At 44.0% G+C, this 14,064-nt stretch overlaps 1 long non-coding RNA gene across 3 annotated transcripts in view; it reads right to left on the reverse strand.

Annotated features, from left to right (window-relative positions):
* The window catches only part of LOC135388482 (uncharacterized), a 278,759-nt gene that overhangs the window by 121,580 nt on the left and 143,115 nt on the right, over positions 1–14,064 (reverse strand). Inside the window, exon 5 of one of the 3 annotated variants that reach the window (XR_010421403.1) lies at positions 12,893–12,986. The exons of the other annotated variants lie outside the window; for them this stretch is intronic. This is a non-coding gene — a long non-coding RNA (uncharacterized LOC135388482). Of the gene's footprint in view, positions 1–12,892; positions 12,987–14,064 lie in introns of those variants that run through there. 3 annotated transcript variants of the gene reach the window in all.

Below are 14,064 nucleotides of genomic sequence, written 5' to 3' on the forward strand. Positions count from 1 at the left end.
CCTCCTTTCGTCGGACTGACAAAGATTGCGCTGAAAAATTCATCGTGCGCTATTCTGTGCGACTTCCGTAGAGCATGATGTTCGGCTATTTTTTCCGATGGGATAGCTCCTGAATATCTCTCTCAATTATCATTAATTTGACTAAATTAGACACGCCCTTCACATTCTTGGGGTAAAAAAGTGACCTTTACTAGGCAAATTTCCGACTTAAGCACGCAAAAATTTACATAAGTAAACTTACGTTACACGATTTTCACATGAGGAGGTGGCAAAAACCCAGTAAGAACAAATGCCATTGACCGCATGACTCTAGGTGGTGTAGTTTTTTTTTTTTTTTGTTATAATTCAATGACACGTTTTCTGGGACACCCTGTATACGGGTAAGGCTTTCCTGAACACAAAACCATTACGCGTGCAGATAAAACACAATATAGTTTATTGCACGAATAACAAGGCAGTGTGTAAAAGCAACATGGGCACACCGGTGAACACATAGTGTGTGTTAAGATTAGTTAGTGTAAATCTTCTACGGTACTGCAATAACATGCTTTCTTTCAGGTACTTTGAACTGTACAATGCTGGAAAGCACACAAAGGGACGTCTTCAGCTGTTCGCGTTTGACCATGTTAAGGACCTTCGAGGACCAAACAAGATCGGCACACAAGTGGTCCAGGCTGAGATCTACGTGACCATGTAGACGTGAACGACGATGGCAAATCGCTGACAGGTGGTAGTGGTGTCTGTAAGCATGTGTTCTGCTGCCTTTACACTTTGGTACATATAGCAGCACACTAATTAAAGCCTGTTCCTGAAGCAAAACCCTGTAGTGAGGGTCCGAGGGCATGGTGCAAACCACGAGATCTCAAAGTAGTGTCACGAATCAAAGGGGCCTTAGACTTCGTGGAGGACACAATAGAAAGGCTGAGTGCTTCACCTGAGCACTACGCAAAGAAAAGACGGTACTCGTGCTTGCAGGATGACAGGAAGGTGATGTCTGCGGAACAGTTAAATAGCATTCAGGAACGGTGCAGACAGATCGGAATGGACTGCCTAGTTGACGTAATGAAGAGCAACGGGTGCAGACCAGAACTACTAGCTGTAAGCCCGTAAGAAAATCAGTATCTTCTTCCAACATGACTGGAGCATTTTCGGGCAACAGGAATGCTGTCAACCTACATTCTAAATCTCGTAACGCATGTGTACCGGACAAAAAGTTCGCTCAGAGGCGGCGAACGGTACGCAGCCGTCACAGACGTGAAGTATGCGGTACGAACTCCGCATTCATACTTTTCAGCGGGTACGCATGCGTTACGCCTCGGCGAGGGCTGAATGTACCTGACAAGCGCTCTCTGTACCTGATGAGCGACAATGCACTGTACCTGCGAAACAGAATATTTGTTGTGTTGTACCCTTGCATCAGTTTACAGTGTCCTTTTGCCAGTTAACCCTTACAAAAATTAAAATTGACTTTTGACTGGCAATTCATTGACTTTGTACTGACTGTATTGACTTTGTACCTTCATTGAGTTTTGATTGACTGAGGTCAATCAACTATCAATTGACTTCTTACCAGCTTTGGTTGACAGGCTTTCTATTGACTTAAATTCACAAAAGTCAATTGACCATTTATCGCCAATTGGTTGACAGGCATTGTATTCAGTAAATCAGTAAAAAAAGACACATTGATACATACATTATATGACACATACATTATATTCAATTTATTTTTACCGCATAAACACTTTATGCTAGTACACTGTATGCTATACACACTACACATTAAAGCAATAAAATATACATGCAAGTCATGCTACATTGGGTAATGAAGGTTTAGGACAAAACCACTCGAACATCCACAGACCAAGCAAAGTTCAACTCTTCGTTACTTCCATGTGGACCTTCCACATGGCACGTGGCATCAAAATATCCAACAATATTATGCAAGGATCGGTAACGGTAACGATAACGGAAACGGTATAATACCGAAATTGGGGCCAGAAATGGTATCGCAAACAGAAACGGTTAGAGCCTAGTGCAATTACCGGAATTGGAAACGAAAATAATCAACTGGTATCCAATTCCGGTACTGAATATATCTTTCCGCGCATACAAGCCGACTCGGAAACACGCTGTACGAGAACATAACACTTACTTATGGTGGTTGTGGTACACTACAGGTGGCACGTTTTATGTAGTGCCTGACACAACACAAAAACAGCGACAGTTTTCCTCTTATCGCTCTGTTTGTGAAGTGTCCTGTTTCCAATGAGAATCTGCACACTGTGAGAGATGTGTGCGAGGTAGGGGAAGTGCTCTCTTGAAGTATGCATTTGTCGCCTCCTATGATGTCACTTTTTGGTACAGGATCTTTCGCAAGAAGTTCACATACAACAAGAGAGAACAATCGATAACATTATGTTCCTGCGTACCAATGGTGTGCAAAAAGGTGCAGCTTAATCTGACTGAAGTACGTTCTAACATGAGAAATGTGACAGCTGAGAAGTACCCCACTGTGTTCCTACTCTTTTGGTAGATATGTCTCAGGACAAAAGCTAAATAAAGTACACTGTAAAATACGCTTCTCTATATTTGGGCTATGTATACCATTCTATACCATTCTATTACCAGTATTGGTAATAGAAACGAAACGGAAACGAAATTGGGGACTGGTACCAGAAACGAATAACGGAAACGAAAATACGGTGGTAACGAAAAGAATAACTGAATTCAAAATACGCCCGTTACCGATCCTTGATATTATGTATGCAGCGGAGCCAACAGGAGGGACATCAATAGACTAGGAAACAGAGTGGACGCTATGTGCACTCAGATACACAGCAGTGATGTAGACTACACAGGTATAGTTTGCTATCAACATGAAGTGCTAAGCGCTTTTGGGCACCAGTTGCTGGAATGCTAATTGCTTCGTCTGTGGGCTCCACATGTACAAAACTCGTGTTAAGCAGTGCCAAGTCTTCACTGCTTAATATGGAACTTTTAATATCATAGCGCACGACATCGAAGAACAATGTTTTGGGACAGTTGCAATTTGGCATATCGCTATGTGAACGACATCCCATAAATATAGCCGTTATCCTACCAAAAAGTCCTGGTGATACATGTATGTAAGAGTTTAACCGCCTTGACTTGTCCAAGGTACTGATGCAGAATGTGAACCTGTCAATAGTCACCTTTCTATAAAAGGTCACCCCGTCTCTACTTCTGCCCTTGCCGTGAAATACGATACCAGAATCTAGCTGTCGTGAATGAACCCTGAGTTTGTACCCCTTCAAAAGTGTCAACATGTGCTTGGAAATTGGGTGCTCAGGGGTCAGCGATGCAGAATGTGTATGCCACAGATGAGGCAACCTAGAGAATAGAGAATACTTAAACACAATCTGCGCCTGTACGTACCTGGTACCATTAACCAGTTTTAGAAGTTGACCATTGACATTTTCGAAAGGGTACGCTGAATAGTTCCACAGCGGGCCCCAGTCCTTAACACAGTCTACTATATGGGTGAGTAAGTGAGAATTGTATGTCATGTGCTCATGCCCATACAATCTCTCGTACTCACAAAGAAATGAGGACATTCTTTCCTTCACAGCAGATAGCAAATCTAAAGGGACAGAGTTTCCTAACAGTACATGCATAAGTTTGACAAACTTCATCCAGTTTTTATACTATTTCTTAGCAAGGATCCCCTTCAACACAATGGGTGAAAAATACAGAAGCCAGCTACGCCATTCAGAGGCCTTCCAATATTCTCGCTGGTGCAGAGAATGTGGAAGCCTTGTCATCTCCCAGACAGGTTGCAGACCAGTCAAAAGGATGTCTACATCATCAATCCTGTCTCCCATGCTGTACGGAAATGCACGCTTTTGCTTGAACCACATGCATGCTGTATACCTCACGAAACCGGAGCATACAGCATGCATGTAGTCCACTATGAAATTCACAGGGAAGCTAAAGAAAGACAATAATATGAGTACACTGGGGCCCTTCACACCACGGTAGGGTTCACCAGACTGCTGAGCTCTTTGAGCATACTTAGTAAATGTCTTCTCTGTGCGGAGCTTTGGTGGTGGAGCCTGGCACTGATACACACGTGCTGAACCTTTTCCCTTTTCAACGACACAACCCTCATGTTCACACCAGGCACACCCGAATGGCCCATTGAATTGCGTAGTATTCATAAGGGAACAACGTGCTACAGTGTCCACACAGCAGGCGGCAGGAAAAACTCGTGACCGACGTTCTGCACCATTGGAATCGTTCCATGCTATTCCCTCGGATGACAATCTGTTCATTTCTTCGACAAACGGTTTCAGAAAAGTGTTCATTTGTGGCTTTGATGAACCAAACCATAGACCGCCGAGGAGAATATTTTCATTTCTCTGCTTTTGTGGTAGCTCGTTGACCATGAGCTGCAGTGGCCATATAGCAAACTTGGATGACTCGAATAGTGGTACCCCATCAGTGTTCCACGTCAATGAGATATCAGTGCCTGTCATTGGCAGGGTATGATAGGCTTTGCTTTCTGTTATATTACTTACATCAAGCATCATGGTACGGCCTGAAAATTTAAAGTCCAAGTTTGGTCGTTCCAGAAGGCTGCGCAGTTGCTGCTGCATATCTAGCATGATGAAGTATGAGCCGGATTTCATGAGGGCATCAGTGCTGTGTGTTATGTCGCAGCTTGGGCAGCAGCAGTCACTGTCTTTGGTTCCAATGTAGGAGGCACAGGAAGGGCAGTAAAAGTGAAAAGTTGTGGCACAATTGCTCCCCAAGAACTCCTTGAAGAAAAGATGCTTGGAGAGAGGGAACTCTGTTTGCTGTGGTAGATGAGCTTCAATAACTCTTAGAAGACTTTCCGTTGCCTCCTTTGTGGCATGATGTCGTAAACTGTGGCCCATTATGAGCAGTAGGCTCTCGGCTCGGGTGATCCTACATCCTGGGTACAACTCCTTGTTCTGAAATCAACAACAAAGCTTGTGAGACATCATTAGAGCTACTAGCTAAGAGATAGCACATCTTTGGGAAGGTTCTAGTGCAGGCCAGTTGCGTTTTTGCTAATTATCTTCTTAGCTACACGGTAGACGGTATAAACAAAATGCAGAAAAGAGGGAAATTACCAAAGCGTCACTTGAATTATTCGCCGTATCTGGTGGATCACGAGGCGAACTTCCCAGGTCTGTTATTGAAGTACGAAACTCGTCGTAAGTTTCGGTTTCAGAAAGCGCGCTGTCATCCTGCTCCTCATCGCTTTCGCTTTGAGAAGTTCTCCCTTCAGCCAGCTCTTCTGCCACGTCATGTCCATTTTGATAAGAAGACGCTGCGGTCGCTTCGTGGTCACCGGCTTCGTCATGATTTATCTGTGTGGGCCCAAAACATGGAAGCTGTCCGGCCTCACATGAAGAATCCGATGAACTGGAAGAGTCTATCCTCGCCCTTTTCCTTTCAGCATAACGACTTCGCATTGGAATGGAGTAACTTGGATCCCAACGAAAACGGCCGTACTCTCCTCGTTTCATTCCACATGTAGCTGAAGGCGGTAGTGCTTGTGCGGCTACGGCAACATGTGCGTTCGCAACATGTCTTAGCGGGAGTTATGTACAACCCTCATTTCGGAAAGAAAACTGAAATTAAACATGCACAAAGCGACACTGCCGCCCTCCAATGCCCGTGAAAAACAAAAAAAAAAGTCAGGCGGTCAAGAACACAATGCTATGACCATTACCGACTTTGAGTGAGGCATGAGCTTTCACATGGAGGAAAGAAGAAATGTAAACATTGGATGGTGGTGATGATAATATGGTTACGCTTGTTACGCTTGACTTGTGCAAAAGAAAATGAGAAAAATGAAAGAACATTCTCTTTAGCGTGAACATGTGTGTCAGTGTTTCGAATTTATTAACTAAAAGATACAGCCTAGATATTCTCGCTAACTGTTGTATACAAGCAAAAAGACAAAAAGAGGTTACGACTCCGAAACCATGTATGAATTTCGCTATTCGCAAAGTAACAAATAATTCCGGTTTGCTGCTTTCTCGAAACCACCCTCTCGAAATATTTTCACAATTTTAGAAACGTACACCGGCTGTATCAACGTATCTTCCTACTCAAACATTACTCTTTTCGTTCGTATATTCCCACTAGTTTGGATGGTTGCTGCTTACGTGCTAGCCACACTGGTACGTTACCAGTTTGTCAACGGCGCGGTTAACAGTTTTGACAGTTTCTTTGTGTTCTGCGGTCTCGTTGTGGAAGGAGGCGAACCAAGAATGTTCCATATTTTGGTGAAGTGGCTTATTGAGGACAAACGAGACGTCTATCCCGTCCGCGCTATCAAGGACAGCGGGCTTGCAGCAAGACTGGTGACCAACCCACAGTTTTTAGATTTTCTGCACGGGAAGGTCTTGACGATCGAGTGGGAGGATAGGAACGACGATCATGCATTCATCGTGGGCTTTGGTACGTTTTACTGAACTTGGATTAGTGATTTACCTTTACTATGCTTTAACTTTTATACACATCTTGTTTTAGGAACCGAGAAGGCTATGGAGAAGAAAAGAAATGTAATTGTGCAGCAGCACATGGAAGTGGGTTCACTTGAATTGGTGAGCCTTGTTTTATTGCTTCGCAGCGTGCTGCGGGTACCTCGGGTTTTTCGCACGGTTGCAGTGTGATTGTTAAGAATTTTGTCCTGTGTCGTAAAAAACTTATGTATCATTTCGAAAGCTTCTCAAACATACGCTGTTTCCGGGGCCAGCCTTCTCGAGTTCCCCCTTTTCTTCATACAGATACTTCTTTTGCACAGATAATTTGCTTGTACGGTAAAAGCTACAGCAGTGTTTCAGTCTCGTACGTGGTGTCCTATTGCTTCAACCATGGCTTCAACCCCTTGCACAATTAAGCACGACGGCGTCGTTTTCCTGTTGGCTAAGAGGCTGGAAGCCGCTATCGTTTCGTATTGTTTACTGCCGTTGTAAAAAGCCTGGTGATAAGTATGCGATCTACTCTAATATATTCTTTTAATCTTCAGGACCCTTACGTGTGCGACCACCGGCGCGAACTGAAATCGCTACGAAAAACCGTCAAGCGACACGGAGCCACCATCGAAAACCTGCAAAAGGACCTTGCTGAATCTCGTTCTCTGCTGGGTGAGCATCCCCTCAAGTCCTACTTGTTTAATTATTCACGTTTTATAGGGTGCATTGTAGCTGGGTATTTTTGTTAACATGAATTAGTTGCATAGATAATTGTTGATAGCTGTATAGTGAATACGGTCACAATAAAACCGACATTCTGTCGTCCTTAAGAGAAACGCACTGACGTTTTTGTGGTCATATGTGAAAAAAAAAAAAAAAAAAGATATGTACAGTGGTGTGAACAGGAGATGCTTTGCTGCATGTCACTCCGAGCTCTATATAGCATTTTTTCCTGTTTGGTGTCATAATATTTCTTGTCTTGCAGATGGTGCACAAATGGCAAAGAACCTGAGAAAGTTGATGTCGAAAACAGCATCTTCTTCAGTGCAAGAGACCAAGGTAAAGTGTTGCCTCTTCTGTCTGCTTTGATATATTTCTCATAATGTCTGGGTACTGTATGTTGGAGGATGGCTGGGAGTCATGGAGTATTTCCCAATTTCTCGTCCTTTAGGGATACCAGGTTAGACCTTTGATGCCACCGCCTATGTGCCTCATCAGAGCAATTGAGTGAAACGCTTGTGCACAAAAATTAAGTTCCATCGGTGCACCAAACCCACAGCTCGTACTTGTATTTCTTGTTGTGCTTCTTTATTCTCCTACTAGCGTACTGCATTTTCACCCCCACCCTTCATCCCCAAAGGGGACGTGATGCTTCCCTCTGGTGTGGAAAACCAAACGGCAGGCAACTTTTGTGTCGCTTTATGATGTCATCCATCCGGTCATTGCGCACTACTGCAAGAGGTCATAACATATCCTAAGTATAACACTGCGCCATTCTGAATTTCTGTATCATGTCTGAGATAACTCTGGCGTGTTTCGAATTGGCACTCTTATCTGCAAAATAATTTTGAAAAGCCATTCAACAAATTGTTGCAGTTATTTATTTTGACCGTATAATCTAATATGCTTTGTACGCTGCAGGTCAATATTGGTGGAGGCGTCATGGTGAAGACAAGCACTCTGGCACGTCTTCGCGTCCACCATAGCGGCAACCCTCGTCGCTTTGCTAGGGACCTCTTGCGCACTGTTTTCGCAGAAGATGAGTTACGTGGCAGGTCTCTAACTGGACGAAAGTCAAACGCTCATGCTGGGAAAGAGGCGAAACAGGCACTCGACCCTCTCAGGTTGAATGCCGTCATAGGTATGGTACAGCTTCATATGTAAAAGCTACCTGTTACATTTGCATTCATGGGCATCTGAATGACACGTTTATGTCTACCCTGAGGCCCTATTCTCGTCAAGGATAAGAGGAAGCTTGATCACTAATTTGATCAGACCACAGCCTAGGTAACCACACACAGTTTGTTTGTACAGCACCCAAGAAAGTGGGCTACCTGAGGCACAAGCAAATATACTACATGTTCGACCAAGCTGGTTGGTTGCATACACCACTCTCCTGTGCCCTATTCTGGAGCGTGGGGTAAGCCCTGCGATCACAAGTTTTTTTCCCATCTGATTCGCTCTGCTCAGGGTCGATTCACTCTATGCAACTTTTTGCTGCAATTCTGTTCCCACTACAGTTGCATGCAACTGAAGTTGCACCAAGTAGGTCCCTTTCATACGGCGAGCAACTCGGAATGTTGTAGTGGTCACCGAGATTGCCAGATGGTGCGAAAAAGCATCGTTTAATTTAATCTGAGTAATGCGTCAGTTCTAGGGTTGGTGGTGCAAGCTACCGCCACAGTATCCATCTATCTGTCATCATTTTCGCCCAATCGTACTGCGACTCCCACTCATTACAACTTCATTCCGTTGCGACTTATATAATTTCGTATACTTTCCACTGGACAGGGAAATTTCATCGTCTCACGTACATGCCGCTGCAATAACAGACACATCGAAGTCTTCCTGATTGGTCGTGCTTGCAAGGCGGAGCCGTGTGATTGACAGGTTGCAGCTCGAGTTGCAGGTGAAATTGCTCGTGAAACGATCGGCTCTGCAACTCCTGCAACTTGGTTGTGCAACCAGGGCTTCGCTGTTCACATGGTTGTGCAACCTGTTTGTGCGCACCTAAAGCTGCATCGTGTGGATCGACCCTTACAGTAAATCTGATGTTCACCTGCAGCCCTCACCTTTCACCTCACCTTTACCTTTCCCATCCTCGTCTGATCCACAATTTTCCACATACCGAGTTCAGAACACGAAGAATGCTGTGTCATAGTGTGGCGGTCCCTATATCTAAAATATCAGTTTCACTCACCAGCAAGTAGAAAACATGACATCCTGAGCAATGCAGACCCATGAATCTCACTATTCAGGCATTTGAAAAATGCAGGAAGCCCAATCGCAGTTTTGACTGATGGACAATATCACGTTTCATACATTTGAGTTGCCACCTTCCTTTATCATGTTTTTGGCATTGAGAACAACAGCTGTGCGCAAATTTCCAGTCCATTTCATGTGAATCACGCTCTGTCCATGTCTGCAGCTATCCTGCATTATGCGTAGGTAACCAGAATGATTGACCACAAGCAATGTCTGTGTAGGCTAACATGCCGCTCGTTCATGGTGTAGACTGGGATGTCATAGTCCAACTGCTGTTTTTTTTTACCCGTCACACTTGGGGCACAGTTCCCCTTGATGTCTGCCAAGGATAAACACTACCCCCACCCCACCCCCCACATCCCGCTGCCTCCCCATCCTTCCTGGTGTTCGTACATGTCCACATCCCTATCCTGCTCATGGCCACAGTTGCCTTGCGGCTCTAACTTAAAAGGGATAAGAACTGAATACTGATTGGACACCCGCTGTGGCCTTAGCACGGCAAAGTGACTTTTGTGCAATGTGGTTACATTATTTTGTTCTCTTTATTTCAGGATACACGTGTGCAAAATATGAGGTGCCACCAAGTTCCATCAAGAACAGCCTGAGCAATATGTTAATAAAAAAATATCAGTAAGATATGTACTATGTCCAGGTTGTTGTGTGACAGAATATCACTCATATCCAAGAAAGTCGCATGAGACAAAGATTTGAAACCTACCACTTTTCTTTTTTTAGTTGAAATAGAGTACATCGGAAATTTGGTGACTTCAGTTAGGAAATTGGACGGCAGGAAAGAAAGTCACTGCCCTGGGTGGCAGAAACGTTTGTGAGTGTATTGCATCAGGTGTCAAACCTTTACCTCATGGAACTTTCTTTTGAGAAACACAAAGCTCTCTCATGCAGCACCCTTACTTGCGTGTGTTGTACATAAATGTGCATTCTTTCTAATAAAGAATTCTTTATTATAATATTCCTAGGCTTCGTGTAAGGTCTCTTTCCAAGAATTTACAGGTCATATGTAGAGTATTTACACAGAATACACAGAAAAGTATGAACAATATTCACACAGATCAAGCACAGGGGAGGGGCTGTGGGGACCGCACATAGAAAACCAGTCAAAAGTCAATAAAATACATGTCAATAAAAAGTCAATTGCCGGTCAAACAAAACACACTGGCGAAATATCAATAGAGAGCAAGTGAAAAGTCAACATTTTTGCTATTGACCGGTGACTGACTTTTGGGAGCTTCTCAAAAGTCAATTGACTTTCAATGACTTGACAATTGACTTTCAATTGACAGCATTTAAATTTTTTTGTAAGGGTTGTTGGAAAAAAGGAAACGTATTACCGATCAAACGTAATAAAATTTCGGTTTCGGTATACCTTGCTGTCAAAGAAACTATGAACAAATACAGCAACATGCGCCTGATATCAGTCGAAATGTACAAAACAGCCCTGCAATTACGCGAAGTCATATGTGTGATTTACCGGAAAAGTACCCAAATGTTTTGGGTTCGTATGTTGTGTGTTCTTCGCGACTGCCAGACGATTGCACCAACAACTCGAGGCTGCGTTTGCGAATGCGCGGGCTTTTGGATCGGGTTGCATACTTACTTTCCGCTCACTTTCTGCTGGACTGAGTGTTCGGAACGTAGGCGCTCAAATGGCTTCAAAAGATTGCGGGACGCCCCAGATTCTGTCAGCAAGGTGAGTTACGTCAGACACTTGTCATTTTGTCATTTTCTCGATTGACGCAGTTTTGCTTCGTGTTCGTAACACAATGAAAGCGCTGCTCAAACAGCATATTTAGCACTTTCTCATTTGCCACTACCCCCTTTTACACTGGAGCAATTCACTGCATCCTTATCCGTTGCATTTTACTGTTTCCTATTCTTAAGATCTGTGGAATACACTAACGTGGACCTGCGGGGCACGGTTCGAGCAGCTTGCAGCATCTGTGAGTGCAGCGACTTCTGTATTAGCGTGGAGATTTGGAAATATGGGCCTTTCCCACCCGGTTGGTGTGAATTTTGCGGTCACGCCCCAATCTCACACGCCCCTGACGGTAAGACAATATTCACGTATAATTCTTATGCTGCTTGCTTGCTGAGCCCCCCCCCCCCCCCCCATTGCCTCATTGTGGTCGTCAATCAATATCCGTTTTGAAATTGTTCGTGCAGGTGTATTCGTTGACAAAGCAGCTAGCTCTGGAAAGGAGCAACATGTTGAGACAGCAGGTTAGATACTACATCTTTCCACACTTTTTAATGCAGTTGCATATTTTTCAAACATAATTTCCTTTTTAGGTGCGGAAGGTTCCACGTTCCTAGTGACATCACTTGAAGATGACTCTCCGAGTACAACAGACTCAGCAGGTGGGTACACTTCGTTCTGCTTTTATCATATCTGTTAATGACAATTCATTTTATGCATTGTTTACTGCAGCCCATGAATGCACTACAAGCAGCGTCGTGACACTTGCAGCTATTCCCCATTGAACCCATCAGAGAACGTGCAAGAGCCTCACAACGCATCTTCGGGACTCATATGTGAGCAAACGCTCCTTTTAACCCTTTCTCTTAAGAGTGTCTGGCAACTATGTGCGCGGCCTTGTGTGTTTTCTGTCTAACCATGGCGCGTTGCCGTGTAAGCGTCGTGCCTTCTACAAAATAAAGTCATTCTCTCGTTATGTCACCCCGTCATCCAGCCAGCCAGCCTTCACACGTACTAGCCCAGTCAACAGCGAAGAATAAGGTACGAACGAATGCAAAATCTGTACGAACGAATGCAAAGGTACGAAGGAATAAGGTACGAATAAGGTACGAACGAATGCAAAATCTGTGGATTCTGTTCTCTCAATTACCAACGTTTTCGAGTTCATTGTAAAACTTGCACGCATCCCAGCATTGGCTCGTTTATTTGTCCATATTGTCACGCTGGGATAAGGTATGCAAAGCGGTACAGAGACCACATAGCTGCTTGTAATTTGAAGCATCCTGCAGTGCAGATGTCAGAACAAAATTTAAACAATGCTGGAACTGAACACACGCCAACAGATATCCCTGAGGCGTGTGAGACCGCATATGTGGGAGCCGACCTTCCTTCTTCTGAACACTCTGTAGATACACTGCCGAACAGCACTGTAGATCTAGTTTTTGATTTATACCGCTCACTAGAAGGGAGTCATCGTTCGTCAAAGAAAGGCATTGACACAGTAGTTCAGTACGTGGATAATGTGTTGAAGCTAAATGACATCCCTTGTGACCTGTCATCATTGTCGACAGATAAATCACGAAAAGCGCGGTATACAAATCAGGGGATTTATGTCCCACCTAAGGAAGCTCTGCTGCCTGATGGAAAAAAAGCATATTATGTCCCTTTAAAGGATACAGTAGCTAACTTGTTGATGCATCCGAATGTTCATAAGTGGCTGTCGTCAAAGCAGAATGCCAATGCACCATAAGGAGTACTCAGGGATTTCTGTGATGGGCTTCGTGTTAAGTTTCATCCTGTTATGCAAGCGAAAGAGCAGAATGTAATACAAATTGTGCTTTACTGTGATGAATTGCTAACCCTCTTAGTATGAAAAGGGACACTACAGGAAAACTTTTTATGCTTTTTATGCTTTTATGCTTTTATGCTGTTTTTGCAAACATGCCACCATTTGTGCGCTGTCAAGTTTCAAGCATATTTTTGTTGGGTGTGGGACATTCAAAGAGCCTGAAGTCTACAGCTGCAAAAGAAGTACTCCTCAAAGAGTGCATAGAAACAGTAAATTGCATGGCTAATGAGGGAATGCCATTTGATACTGTTAAAGGCAAAGAACTGTTTCACGGTTGTGTTATTGCGTTCATGGGTGACAGCCTCGCATGTCATAATATTGCAGGGTTTAAGGAGGCTTTTGGGCAAAATGTGCGGTTGGGTTGCAGAAGCTGCAATGTCCCTTCCTCAGATATGCCCGTATATCTGTATCACAGCCAGTGTCCCCTCAGAACAGACCGTGAGGTAGAAAGCCAGGTGGATCAACTTAGAAATGCAGACACAGAAAAAGCACATAAAGAACTTTCCACGTCATTCGGTGTGAATGGAGACTCAGTCCTCACCCGCTTTAACCACTTCTCTTTGACCACGGATGTGTTGTTCGATCCGATGCACATCTTGCTTGAAGGCATCGTCGTCAAAGAGATTTCACTTTTCATGAAGCATTGTGTGCGTACAGCCCAACTTTTTACTCCTACCATCTTGAATAACCGGTTGCGAGATTTTAAGTTCCATTACTGCATTAGCACAAGCGATTACCCACGGCTACTTGAGGCCGATTTATCGCTAGTGACATCTGCCAGTGCTGCAACCGTGCTAATTCTTCTTCTGCCACTGATATTGGAAGGCCTTCTGCCTGAAGGCAATCATTTGTTAAGTCTTGTGTTGTTTGTCCAAGTGGTGTAAATATGTACGTCTCCTGTGATGAACGTTGACTGCTTAGGTGACCTAGAGCATATTGTCGGAGAGTATAACCGTCTGTACACTGAGTGCTACGGCAAGTCTAATTTGATACCAAAGATGCACATGCTCGTGCATCTTGTCGAC

This window comes from Ornithodoros turicata, chromosome 3 (assembly GCF_037126465.1).
Source record: "Ornithodoros turicata isolate Travis chromosome 3, ASM3712646v1, whole genome shotgun sequence".
In the NCBI taxonomy this organism is placed as follows: domain Eukaryota; kingdom Metazoa; phylum Arthropoda; class Arachnida; order Ixodida; family Argasidae; genus Ornithodoros; species Ornithodoros turicata.